Genomic DNA, 14,200 nt, shown 5'->3' with positions numbered 1-14,200 from the left:
TGCTGTACTCACTGTACACCCATGATTGCGTAGCCAAGTTTCCATCAAACTCCATATATAAGTTTGCTGATGACACAACAATTGTAGGCCGTATCTCGGGTAATGATGAGATTGAGTACAGGGAGGAAATTAAGAACCTGGTGGCATGGTGCGAAGACAATAACCTATCCCTCAACGTCAGCAAGACAAAGGAATTGGTTGTTGACTTCAGAAGGAGTAGTGGACCGCACGACCTAATTTACATCGGTGGTGCGCAAGTGGAACAGGTCAAAAGCTTTAAGTTCCTCGGGGTTGTTACGTACCCCGTAACTGGGTTGCCATACCAGCAGAAATGGACCACTTAGTTGGAGTCTGGATTACTGGAACTAAGGAAGTTTTATTAAAGAAATAAGTAACACAGTACTCTAACATAAGGATATAAATGCAACAGGTTAGCAATGATAAAACACACATGTACACAGAACAAGGATAATAGGAATCAATCAAGCTCTATCGCAGTCTAGGGGTAAAATGATCAGTCTCAAGTGACACAGGGTTCAGTTCAGCTCGCAGTAAGCGCTGTTGTGCCGTTGGGGGGGGGGAGAAGAGAGAGACAGAGACAGAGAGAGAATGAGAATGATGATATTCAAACAGACCTTTGATATTCCTTGCAGTTAGCTTTCAGGCGAGCCCTTTGTAATGTCTTCTGAGGTCACCAACTGTGACCCCTCCGTTCCGGATACGATCGTTCTTCTGCGGTGAACCCGGCACCCAGGCAAGGGCGGACACACACACCAAGTTCCTGCCGATCATACCTTTTCACCCTGTGCGTCTATGGTCGGTCCCACGACCAGACCTCCAAAATCTCCCGCCAACTTGTGAGGGGGCACAACGCACTTCCAGGGTCTCGTTATCTCATGGTGTCGTGGAGTGTCGCTTGCCTTAGCGAACCTGTTCCTTTTATCCCCCTGCTGGGGTATCGCCTGTCCATCAAATTTCAAACAGTTCAGGTTCAAAGCAACTGGTCTGACAATACTCGGAACTGTCTCTTTTCGTTAATCCCTCTCGTCTCTCTCTTATTAGCATTTTGAATGTTTCCCCCGTTTGTCTCTCTCTTATCGGCATCAATCTTCTGATAACTTGGTCTGTCGTCACACCCCTACCCTTCAAAGGATTTTTACCGGGGTAAAAATTATAGGCATGAATACATTATTAGATACACACACATATACATGTTCATCAGCTATTTGGCTAATACAGAGAACTTTAAGTTGTCAGCACCTTGACAGACAGTCAGCAATCACATTTTCCGTTCCTTTTATATGTGTTATTTTAATAATCCTCTAAGACCAGGCTCCAACTTAGCAAAGTTCATAGTGGCCAAAAACACTAATGAGTTGTGATCAGTGTAACTTCTCAGTGGTTTTCGTCCTGGACACAGATAACAAGGGTCGTCCCACACTCGTATTCTGTTGCAAGAGCTTTGTAAGAGGGAGGGTAATATCCGCAAAGTTTTTTTTTGCCAAACTTCCGATAGTACCACACCATCTCCAAGAACCTTCTCAGGGCTCTTGTCTGTTGGGGTGGGGACTTCAGAGATAGCTCGTACCTTAGCTTGCATCGGAGCCAGCTGCCCGTCTTACCACAAATCCCAGATAAGTGATTTTTCCGTGGCCGAATTCACTTTTTGCGAGGTTTTCTGTCAGGCTAGCTTCAAACAGCCGTTTAACCAGTGCCACACTGTGCTCCTCCCATATGTCACTCCAGACCACTAAATCACCAATATACGCTTCTGCGTTCTTTAGCCCTTTTGTCACTGAATTAATCATCCTATGGGGTGTTGCTCACTAGGCTGACCTGATGTGACAACAATACCATGTCCCGGCTCTTTGCATCGCCTCGGGACATTCGGACATACGTGTACGTGCCGTTTAATTAGCTTTGACGGCAGCTGGCTTTGTTCGGGGGTTAAGTGAGAGAACTCATCAGCAAAGTTGGTCAACACAATAGAGTTCTCCCATCTGGTCAGCACCATACTTATTTTTTCAAAATGGGTCCTCCCCTTATCAGGTGGCACGCTAGCCTCATTAATTTTCGCGATAACACCGACTAGGTTTGTTCGCCTATCGTGGCAAGCTGTTAGCATATCAAAAGCCTCTAACTATGTTAACTCACGTCTACAATAGTCAATAACATCCTTCCTCCTATGTGGCCAGTAAAACTCTTTCATGATTCTACCGACTGTTTTCCTCCCCCCAAAATGTCCACCGAGGGGTATCTTGTGGGCCAGGTTAAGAATCTCATCCCCATAAATTTTTTGGCACCACTCCCCATTCCTCATCTGTGGGCACAGTACTTGGTCTCCATTTCTTCCTTAGTACTCCCTCCTCCACACAATAGCCCACTGGCTCCCTTTTTAATTCTGCTTCAGAGAGAGCTGTCTCCGCCGAATCCCGCAGCTCCTCGTCTTGCTCCTGTGCCTGTACAAATTCCTTCCTTGCTAATGATAAATTTACCTCAATTTCCGTTTCACTATGCTGCTCCTCACTTTCTAACCCCTTCTGATACAAGGCTGGTAAAAACGTCTCAGCCAAATCTATATTTTCTTCGGCAGCCTTTCTGGACACACGCTGAGTCACTGCGCAAGCAGGATAAACCTGTGAGTCCATGGGCGGGGCCTCAATGCTGGCAGGCTGGCTTGTCAATCTTACTGCTGGGTACACCTCTCCGCCAGCAAGGTCATTACCGAGTAAGACCTCCACGTCTTTCATCGGTAGTTTGGGCCTCACCCCAATCTTGACCGGTCCAGAGACCAAGTCGCTTTTTAGGTGTATCTGGTGCAAAGGTACTGCTTCAGTCCCTTTTCCAATGCCTTTTATGACCCTGACCTCCCCAGTCTGGGTCTCTGAACTAAAGTCTAACACACTCTTTAATATCAATGACTGACAAGCTCCAGTGTCTCTCCAGATCTGTACTGGAACTGGGTTTAACCCCTCCTTCACCGACACCAATCCGGCCGAGATAAACCTCTCGCGCCCTTCCTGAACTTTATCAGACCTCCTCTCCCCCAGCGGTTTGTTTACCAGCTCAATACAGCCAGTCAGAACCGCCATTTTTCCTTTCCCCGTCTCCTTCTTTGGGGCAAAGCACCTGGACGCAAAGTGTCCGACTTTCCCGCAATTATAACAGACGACCCCAGGAGACTTCCTACCAAACTGCTCCCAGTCTACCTTATCCTTCTCACTAGTCCCCGGCTTACTTTCTGACTTTTTTGGCAGACTCTCCCCGCCATCCTGACTACCCTTCTGGTAGCCTTTACTCGGGGTAAACTTCGTTTTATGTGTCAACGCATACTCATCCGCTAACTTAGCAGTTGCGGCTAAAGTGTCTGCCTCTTTCTCATCTAGGTAGGGTTTCATACCTTCAGGGACACAACCTTTAAACTGCTCAATCAGGATTAGCTATAGCAGTCTGTCATAATCCCCACTGACCCCTTTCGAGGTGCATCAACGCTCACAATATCTTAACTTAGCAGCTTACGGACAAACTCTAAATACGTGCGGCCCCACTGCTTCCTCGCATTCCGGAACCTCTGCCGGTATGCCTCCGGGACCAACTCATAAATCCTGAGGATGGCCTCTTTCACCACCTCATACCTCTGGGCATCTTCCGCGGACAAAGCTGAGTAAGCTTGTTGGGCTTTCCCTTTCAGTACACTCTGAAGTAACACAGCCCACTTATCCCTCGGCCAGTCCTGACTTGCAGCAACTTTTTCAAAATGGAGAAAGTACCGATCAACATCGGTCTCGTCAAATGGGGGATCCAGCCTAACCTCCTGGGTCGCCCTGAACCCTCCACCTTGGTTTGGCACGGGCCCCTGCGCTGCCCTTATCCTTAACTTCTCCAGCTCAAATTCCCTTTCCCTCTGTTTCTCCAACTGCCTCTCTTCTCGCTCCAACTGCCTCTCTCTCTCTCTCTCTCTCTCCTGCCATTCTAACTGCTTCTCTCTCTCTTGCCGTTCGGTTTCTCTTTGTGTTCTAGCTGCCTTACCCGGAACTCGTGCTCGAGTCTCAATTTTTCAATCTGCACCTGTACTGTGTCTCCACCAGGTTTTCCAATAGATATCACCTCCAGCTCCCCTTGGGGAAAACATACCTTTAGACACATAATGCTCTATGATAGCTCTGTGCATCTCCTCTCTCCTCATTGTCGATTTCCCCTTAACAAGACTCAACCGTTTGGCCACAGCTGCCAATTCCGCTTTCCTGGCATCCTCTAATGCCTCCAAGGTCGGCACCTTTAGAAATTCCTCAATCTCCATTTCTGCTGTTTGCCTTTTCTTTCTTTCGGGAATTTTAACCCAATCAATTTAGCCCGTCCCAAATTTAGCATTCAAAATCCCGGACGAGAACCCCACTTATGTTACGTACCCCGTAACTGGGTCGCCAAACCAGCAGAAATGGACCACTTAGTTGGAGTCTGGATTACTGGAACTAAGGAAGTTTTATTAAAGAAATAAGTAACACAGTACTCTAACATAAGGATATAAATGCAACAGGTTAGCAATGATAAAACACACATATACAGAACTAGGATAATAGGATCAATCAAGCTCTATCGCAATCTAGGGGTAAAATGATCAGTCTCAAGTGACGCAGAGTTCAGTTCAGTTTGGCTCAGTTCGCAGTAAGCACTGTTGTGCCGTTGGGGGGGGGGGGAAGAGAGAGAAAGAGAGAGAGCGAATGATGATATTCAAATTGGATTCAAACAGACCTTTGATATTCCTCGCAGTTAGCTTTCAGGCGAGCCCTTTGTAATGTCTTCTGAGGTCACCAACTGTGACCCCTCCGTTCCGGATACGATCGTTCTTCTGCGGTGAACCCGGCACCCAGGCAAGGGCGGACACACACACCAGGTTCCTGCCGATCATACCTTTTCACCCTGTGCGTCTATGGTCGGTCCCACGACCAGACCTCCAAAAACTCCCACCAACTTGTGAGGGGGCACAACGCACTTCCAGGGTCTCGTTATCTCATGGTGTCGTGGTGTGTCGCTTGCCTTAGCGAACCTGTTCCTTTTATCCCCCTGCTGGGGTATCGCCTGTCCATCAAACTTCAAACAGTTCAGGTTCAAAGCAACTGGTCTGACAATACTCGGAACTGTGTCTCTTTTCGTTAATCTCTCTCGTCTCTCTCTTATTAGCATTCTGAATGTTTCCCCCATTTGTCTCTCTCTTATCTCTTTTATCGGCATCAATCTTCTGATAACTTGGTCCGTTGTCACAAGGTCAATATCACAAGTGACTTGACCTGGTCCAACCAAGCAGAGTTCACTGCCAAAAAAGCCCACCAGTGCCTTTACTTCCTGAGAGAACTAAAGAAATTTGGCCTGTCCCCTAAAACCCTCACTAATTTTTATAGATGCACCGTAGAAAGCATTCTTCTAGGGTGCATCACAACCTGGTATGGAAGTTGTCCTGTCCAAGACCGAAAGAAGCTGCAGAAGATCGTGAACACGGCGCAGCACATCACACAAACCAATCTTCCATCCTTGGACTCACTTTACACCGCACACTGTTGGAGCAGTGCTGCCAGGATAATCAAGGACACGATCCACCCAGCCAACACACTTTTCGTCCCTCCTCCCTCTGGGAGAAGGCTCAGGAGCTTGAAGACTCGTACGGCCAGATTTGGGAACAGTTTCTTTCCAACTGTGATAAGACTGCTGAACGGATCCTGACCCGGATCTGGGCCGTTCCCTCCAAATATCCAGACCTGCATCTCGGTTTTTTTGCACTACCTTACTTTCCATTTTTCTATTTATGATTTATAATTTAAATTTTTAATATTTACTATCGATTTGTAATCCAGGGAGCGGGAAGCACAGAATCAAATATCGCTGTGATGATTGTATGTTCTAGTATCAATTGTTTGGCGACAATAAAGTTTGAAAGCCACTGCTCCCCTCTGCCAGTTGAGCTTGTTATCCTAGGGATATCTCTGGGCTAGAGAGAGATGTGCAGCGAAACAGAGAGGGGCGACATTCAAAGCAAGAAGATGAGAAATTGGTACAGTCCAGCAACCTGTGGAGCAGACGCTGCCGGTCCCTAGTGAGGGAGCAGACTGACTGAGCCTACCAGGGTGGAACCCTGACCTGTGGAGCGGACGCTGCCGGTCCCTAGTGAGGGAGCAGACTGACTGAGCCTACCAGGGTGGAACCCTGACCTGTGGAGCGGACGCTGCCGGTCCCTAGTGAGGGAGCAGACTGACTGAGCCTACCAGGGTGGAACCCTGACCTGTGGAGCGGACGCTGCCGGTCCCTAGTGAGGGAGCAGACTGACTGAGCCTACCAGGGTGGAACCCTGACCTGTGGAGCGGACTCTGCCGGTCCCTAGTGAGGGAGCAGACTGACTGAGCCTACCAGGGTGGAACCCTGACCTGTGGAGCGGACGCTGCCGGTCCCTAGTGAGGAAGCAGACTCACTGAGCCTACCAGGGTAGAACCCTGTACCTCAGTACTGAGTGGCCACACCATTCCTCTGACACATTCAATATTAACTCTCACGCTGACCTGTGGGACAACGTATCAACTTTGAGTGCTGCAGGGATTCACATCAGGTTCCTGGCACAGCAGCAATCAGCCCAAGTAGGTGCCTCTTTTTTGGGGAAAAAAAGTACAGGGTGTATGAAAATACAAGATTCGGATTGGAGGACAGGGAGTGCAGTAATGAACACTACAGAGTAGTGCCAAGAGATGCATCTATAAAGCAAAATCTTCCTTTCTCAGCACAAGTGTTAAGCATCAAGATAATTGGAAAAACATGTACTGGAAATTTCCTTGGAGTTTTTCCATAAACGTTGATGTTCCACATCTTTGTTATAGATGTCCAGAGTAGATGCCAAGCTAGCAAAAGTGGCACAATGCAGACCGGCAGGGTCCAAGTAAATTATATGTCATTCTGTCAAATGAATACAGAAGCTGCAGATACCACAAGGCATTCTGATTTTGGCAGCCCTCCCATTGAGAACTCTTTGCATTTCATTTGAAACATTCATGCTATTGAGAAGTATTAATCTGCAACACTACTGCTAACCCTATCTGTCAACCCACAATTAAGTACTTTAAGACAAAGTCCTTAAAATTACAGAAAATGTTAGTTTTGCTGAATGTATGATTACATTATAGCATTTCAGCTGTTGAAATAGAAGTCTAGATACTGCTCACTGTTTTAAGGTGTTCCCACATTACTTCGAACAGCCCAGCAATTGTCTGATGCAACTGTATGGAATAAGTTAGCCTTTGAACAGCAGTACATGATGAGTGAACTTTGAGTAACGTTAGAGCGTTCAAGTGCACCATGGCACAGTTTCACCACTATTACCCTGCGAAAATAAATACTGCGAGTTGGTAATTAAATGGTCAAATGGAAATTATATGCTTTCTGATCAAGCTCTCTGGTGACCTGAGCCACGATGACAAGCAGGAGTCGAACCAGCCTTTTTCAGTTCCCACTGTGTTCAGGCACAATTACCTCTCACAGAATACAGGCAGTGATATTACAGGGCCAGCATTTGGCCACCGAGTTTATTAACAGTGAAACCTTGATGGGGTCAATTCTGTTTGACCCCCCCTTGCAGAAAAAGGTTCATGTTCAGAGCAGAGACTTTCCTCGGGCAAAACCGCATTGAATGAAAGAAGGCAGCTGATTCTAATCAGGCTGTGTGACTGCTGGAGCTCTGGGAGAATCCTCGGGCTACTCAGAGCTGCGCCATTCATCTCACGTTTTTCAACTGCAAAGAAGTTTCTCATGACACTAACTGATAAAAATCCGAACTTGCCTGCCGACAGTGCTCCAGCTCCAGCACACAGAATGATCAAGCTTATTATGCCAATAACTCTATTTAAAAGATACATCAGAACTAACATCATAGAAAGCACATGGCTCGGGGGCATCTATACTGCCGATCTCAATGATCGCTTTGTTTTCCGTGTTCCAAACGACTATTAATGTTGAAAATCTACCACTTTCCCTCCCCCTTCCTGACGTCCATCACTTTCAAATATTCATCAGCCCCAGCTGGTGATGGATTTCCTATCAGAATACAAGATTTGCTTTAATAAGCTTTAGCTTTGCTTGCCACAGTCTCATCGAAACATACAGTGAAATACATCATTTGTGTCAATGACCAACACAATCTTAGAATGTGCTGGGGCAATTCACAAGTGTTGTCATGCTTCTGGGTTGATTCCTTTTAACGCAGATCAATGCAAATGTATTAACATATTTTGAGATTATCTAACTCATTTGAAGTAAAACATTCATGATACTAGAGACAGTTAAAACTGAGAGCTTTGAAGAAAACTACAATCTGTCCTATTTAAATACCAAGCTGTGCTACAACAGGGGACACACAAGGAATCTATTAACATAGTCTGATTATCCACTCACCATGTTGCTGGATGTTTAGTCCTGTGATCACATTCCTAAGACATTCCTGCAGTATTCCGATGAGTATGGTGCTTTTAAAGCCGTCCTCATTAACCAGCTATGTCATGTGCTTACACTCTCACTACATTGCCCTTTTAAACAGATAGTTTCTTCATACAACTATATGAACCAGATGGAAGTAATTCAATCATTTTCTTTTCTTCGGCTCCAAGTCCTAAACAGTTAACATTTTTGTTCAAGTAAAGACAAAAAAACGTGTGCTGCTTTCTAGGTTAAAACTCAAGCAGAGTGTGACTGTAGGATAGAGCTGACTTTGAAAGGATCCTCCCCCTCTTCATATGCGGAGACCCCCCACCTCCTTCCTCATTAAACACAACAGTTTTATTTCGCAGCTCAGTCGTCACAGGGCATTTTCTTACAGTCTGGATCCGAATACGATTTGCCTATTTCAGGGAAATTTGAACGTTACGTCAAGATCTATGCATGTCATTGTGCATATTAACCCACCGAGATTAGCTGCGATATATTTCAGTTCAAGGTTTAGTTCTGTGGATTGCAACAGGAAAAAGAAGGTTTTTCTGCAACAGTCAAGCTACTTATTTTGTGAAACTTACTGAGATAGACTTTTGTGACTCATGAGTTTATAAAAACTCTAAATCCTACTCACACAATGGAATTAACATTAGATATATCAGGTTTAATGTCAGTTAAGATTCATTTCCCGTTATCCATAGTTCCACTTTGCAAATACATTGTGATGGCATAAGAAGCTGGCAGATACTAACTTTCTTTTTTGTGTATTGTTCACATAGGCAGTCCTCTGACTTGACCTTGTGTTCTTTGATTGCTAATAGGCCTGGACAGCTAAGTGCTCAACCTTGGATACTCACACAAGCTAACTCAAATACTTTCACATTTTCTTTATGACATAGTCATAGTCATACTTTATTGATCCTGAGGGAAATTGGTTTTTGTTACAGTTGCACCATAAATAATTAAATAGTAATAAAACCATAAATAGTTAAATAGTAGTATGTAAATTATGCCTATTGGCTCAGGGTGTCTGACCATCCAAGGGAGGAGTTGTAAAGTTTGATGGCCACAGGCAGGAATGACTTCCTATGATGCTCTGTGTTGCGTCTCGGTGGAATGAGTCTCTGGCTGAATGTACTCCTGTGCCCAACCAGTACATTCTGTAGTGGATGGGAGACATTGTCCAAGATGGCATGCAACTTAGACAGCATCCTCCTTTCAGGCACCACCAACACAGGAGAATCAAACTTGTCAATTCTATGCCAGCTCTCAGAGTCAGAGAAACAGGCCCTTCAGCCCACCAAATCAATGCCAGACATTAGCCACCCACTTGTATAGATCATATATTAACCCCATTTCTTATTTTCCCTACAACACACATAAATGCTGGAGGAACTCAGCAGGCCAGGCAACATCTATGGAAAAAAGTACAGTTGGTGTTTTGGGTTGAAACCCTTCGGCAGGACAGGAGTAGATTTGAAAGTTGGGGGGAGGGCAGAGAGGAACACCAGGCGATAAGTGAAACTTGGAGGGGGAGGGATGAAACAAAGAGCTAGGAAGTTGACAGAAGGCCATGGATGAAAGAAAAAAAGGGGGAGGGGAAGAGCACCAGAGGGAGGTGATGGGCGGGCAAGGAGATAACATGAGAGAGGGAAAAGGGAATGGAAAATGGTGAGGGGGAGGCATTATTGGAAGTTTGAGAAATCGATGTTCATGCCATCAGGTTGGAGGCTACCCAAACGGAATATAAGGTGTTGTTCCTCCAACCTAAGTGTGGCCTTATCCTAAAAATGGAGGACACCATGGATGGACATATCAGAATGGGAATGGGAAGTGGAATTAAAATGGGTGGCCACTGGGAGATCCCACTTGTTCTGGCGGACGGAGCATAGACGCTCGGCAAAGTGGTCTCCCAATCTATGTCATGTCTCACCGATATTCAGGAGGCCACACTGGGAGCCCCGAACACAGTAAATGACCCAAACAGATTCACAGGTGAAGTGTTGCCTTACCTGGAAGGATTGTTTGGGGCCCTGAGTGGCAGCAAGGAAGGAGGTGTAGGAGCAGGTGTGGCACTTGGGGAGGGACAAATGGACAAGGGAGTCACGTAGGGAGTGATCCCTGCAGAAAGCAGAAAGTGGGAAAGTGAGGTGGGGGGGGCAGAGAAAGATGTGCTTAGTGGTGGGATCCAGTTGGAGGTGGCGGATGTTTCAGTGAATTATGTGCTGGACACGGAGCCTGGTGGGGTGGTAGGTGAGGACAAGAGGAACCCTATCCCTGGTAGGGTGGCGGGAAGATGGGGTAAGAGCAGATGTGCGTGAAATGGAAGAGATGTGGTTGAGGGCAGCGTTGATGGTGCAGGAAGGGATGCCCCTTTCTCTGAAAAAGGAGGACATCTCCTTCAGAGTGAAAAGCCTCATCCTGAGAGTAGATGCAGTGAAGACGGAGGAATTGAGGGAAGGGAATGGTGTTTTTACAAGTAGCAGGGGCAGGGTAGGGTGGGACAAGGTATAGTCCAGGTGGCTGTGGGAAAGTATTTCCCTACTTTCCCATCAATGCCCCAGCTTCTACTACTTAGCAGCATACTAGGGGCAATTTGCAGTGGTCAATTAACCAACCAATCTGCGTACCATTGGAAAAGGGGCACCCAGAAGAGATTCACAGAGTCAGAAACTACAAGACCCAATGATAACACAGATTCTACCCAAAAAGGCGACAATTCAAGAAGATGGAATCAATTATAAATAGACCTTGGGTTCTGATCCTGAGAACAGTCAAGCCAATTTCTCCATCTGGAATGTTCAACCCACACTGTATCATTCTACATACAACTGATACAATTCTTCTGTTTCATAGAACTAATGGAACATATATACTGTATCCAATCATTAATGATTAATTGGAGACATTAGCATTCCTAGATTGTAAAATAATTTTTAAAATTAATGGATGAAGTCAGATTATCAAGAAGTTTGTTCATTTGTAACCTGGGTAAACATAATAATTGCACTGGCTTTGTAACTGGTATGCAGACTATTTTATCATTTCTACAAGTGAGGTAAGAAACTAGCTTTCAGATTCTGGCTTGAATAATTCATGAAGGTAGCAAAGTGACTGTACCTCTGCCTATCAGCCGGCACCATTGATAATGACCTGATCTCAAATCCCAGGATCTCCTGGAATATCAGAACAACATTTGCTGGGCTTCCTTCTTATGAAACACAATAGATCACTTCATAAAATGGCACCATTGGCACAATTACACAAATTGTATGGCAAGAGTACAGCTTTGTAACTTTGGCAAGAGCTGATACATACCTCAGCCTACATCCTTTCCATTAGTACCAGGAGAAAATGGGTACAGTCAGGTCTGCCCCCCGATGCAGGCAGCAACACTATATACTGAACAAGATTCCAGCCTCACTCATCTAGCAGTTCATCACTGCTATCTAATCTAAAACACCTGAGTGCCCTCCTTAAACCCCTGGGCTTCCTTTAGGCTAATGTTTTAAGCTCATCTCACCTGTCTTAACATTACATTAGGCATGATTGACTATTTTATTCAATAATATGCCTGAGGAAACCTTTAGAAAAGAAAAGCCTGTATTTATTTAAACCCAGTTTACCTTCAGTGTTTCCAAGAGCACTTCAAAACCAATGAAATAATGTTTGAAACAAAGCCCTCCATTGGTCAGGGTCAACCACGGATATTGTGTCCATGGTTGATACGCAAGCCAGGGCTGTACGATACGGAGGGCAAGCTATTGCCTATGCAGAAGGCTCCCCCTCTCCGCACAGCTGATGAATCCAAAGGAATGGCAGAGACCGGCACACTTTGGCACCTGTGGCTTTGCCAGTCAGTGTTGAACTCAATGCAGGATGGCCTTAGGGGCTCCAGCTCCAAATCTTTCCTCAGGGATTACTCCCGAAGCCATTCCCAAGAGTGGATATCGCCACAAGGCAGTAGAGGTCTGAGATTTGAGTTTTCCTTCAGAATTCTGAAATAAAGTAAGACACAAAGCACAAATCCGGATCCTCCATCCACCACTGTATTATTCAGAGACAATGGAGAGGAAAGGCAATGAGAGTATCAAGCATCCAGTTTAAAATGGAGGTATGGCTTGCCAGCAAATGCGACCTCACTAAGTGGTACTACACAAACCTGTCTCTGAAAATCAATGTGAAAACACTGAAAACACTGTGAAGGTAAAACAAGTTAGTTGCAGAGGGAATAAAGGGGGTATCAATAGGATTCATCACAAAATTAGGTAACTTGATTTCACTATTTGTCAAGAAGTCAGATGCTGAAACTCTGAAGCGCAATCAGAAACACAGGTCAGGCAGCGTCTGTCACAAAGAAACAAAGTCTATGTTTCAGGTTTTAAAACCTTTGCGAAAAGGAGAAGGCAAACCAGCTTTCCAGGGTAAGGTGAAGAGGATAAAAGAATCGCTCTGAATTGGTGAGGTCAGGATTGCCATTGTGATCAGGCTGGTACGGTAGCGTAGTGGTTAGCACAACGCTTTACAGTATCAGCGACCTGGGTTCAATTCCTGCTGCTGTCTGTAAGGAGATTGTACGTTCTTCCCGTGACCGTGTGGGATTCCTCTCACAGATGTACCAGCTGGTAGAGTAATTGGTCTTTGTAAATGGTCCCATGACTAGGCTGGGACTAAATTGGAGGATTGCTGGCCAGCATGGCTCAAAGGACCAGCAAGGCCCGTTCCACGCTGTATCTCAATCAATAAATAAGATGTGATGATGTCATATGATTGACATATTGATGACAGTCCTCAGACAGGGAGATTACAAACAAAGGGACATTTAAAAGTTGTTAAATGCACACCTGTACTGGAGATGTGCATCAGATCAGAAAAGAGGGGAAAAAATGATGAATTACAGGTGAATAACCCACACCAGAACTGGACAGTTCTGATACACAGTAAGTGAGTATCTGAAATCATTGAATTTATAGAGTCTGTGAAGCTGCAGCACATTAGACTGAAGATGAGATGTTTGTCTCAGCTAACCTTGGTCCTCATTAGCACAAAGCAGCCAGCCTGAACTGCTAGGCATTTCATGACATTTCACATGGCTTTGACCAGCACTCCACTATGTTTAAATGCTTGTTATGTTTATTTAGTTTGTTTCCGCTCTCTAACTTCCTTAATTAACACCAAACGGCTTCATCTTCATTTCATCACCAAAACAATCCTCACCTCATCCTATCAAAGATACTCCCTTAGTCCGAGTCACCATTCATTCCACATCAGACAAGTTTCCTTTGCCTCGTCATAGCAACTAATTTTAGCAATCTTACTTCCACCGTGGCCAAGACCAGGTCTTGCCAATCTATTCAGCTTAACTGAATAGGTAGAAAACAGTACATTATGCTGGCAGAGGAATGGTGGCAGACACAGCACAGGGGCTTGTTGGGTTAACTGAAGAATTAGTGTCCAGTAACGTAAAGCGATAATCTAATTATAACCCTTCAAAAGACAGTAACATCACTTCAACAAAACTGACTTTGTTTTTTGGGAAAAGATTAATGCAATCAATGCATCATAATGTGACCAATTACTCACCCTGCCTCCAATTTACAAGAAATCACAAACTCAGTATGATGCCTGCTTCACTGCCACTGCTACTGTGCGATCGAGAATCTCCGGAGACGAAGGCCCCAAATCCTCGGCTTTGCCTACTGCCTGTTGCCGGGGCTGGGGTCGAAGCACTCAGCAGAGA

General features: G+C 45.3%; 1 protein-coding gene across 6 annotated transcripts in view; it reads right to left on the bottom strand.

Annotated features, from left to right (window-relative positions):
• dennd2b (DENN domain containing 2B) overlaps positions 1-14,200 on the bottom strand; it is a 521,803-nt gene that overhangs the window by 357,783 nt on the left and 149,820 nt on the right. The window contains exon 1 of one of the 6 annotated variants that reach the window (XM_063061876.1): positions 8,428-8,825. The exons of the other annotated variants lie outside the window; for them this stretch is intronic. The gene's annotated coding sequence lies outside the window, so the exon portion shown is untranslated. Of the gene's footprint in view, positions 1-8,427; positions 8,826-14,200 lie in introns of those variants that run through there. 6 annotated transcript variants of the gene reach the window in all.

Source organism: Mobula hypostoma, chromosome 11 (assembly GCF_963921235.1).
Source record: "Mobula hypostoma chromosome 11, sMobHyp1.1, whole genome shotgun sequence".
In the NCBI taxonomy this organism is placed as follows: Eukaryota; Metazoa; Chordata; class Chondrichthyes; order Myliobatiformes; family Myliobatidae; genus Mobula; species Mobula hypostoma.
The sequence above is the reverse complement of the archived record's forward strand: the minus strand, read 5'-3'. Positions and strand labels throughout refer to the sequence as shown.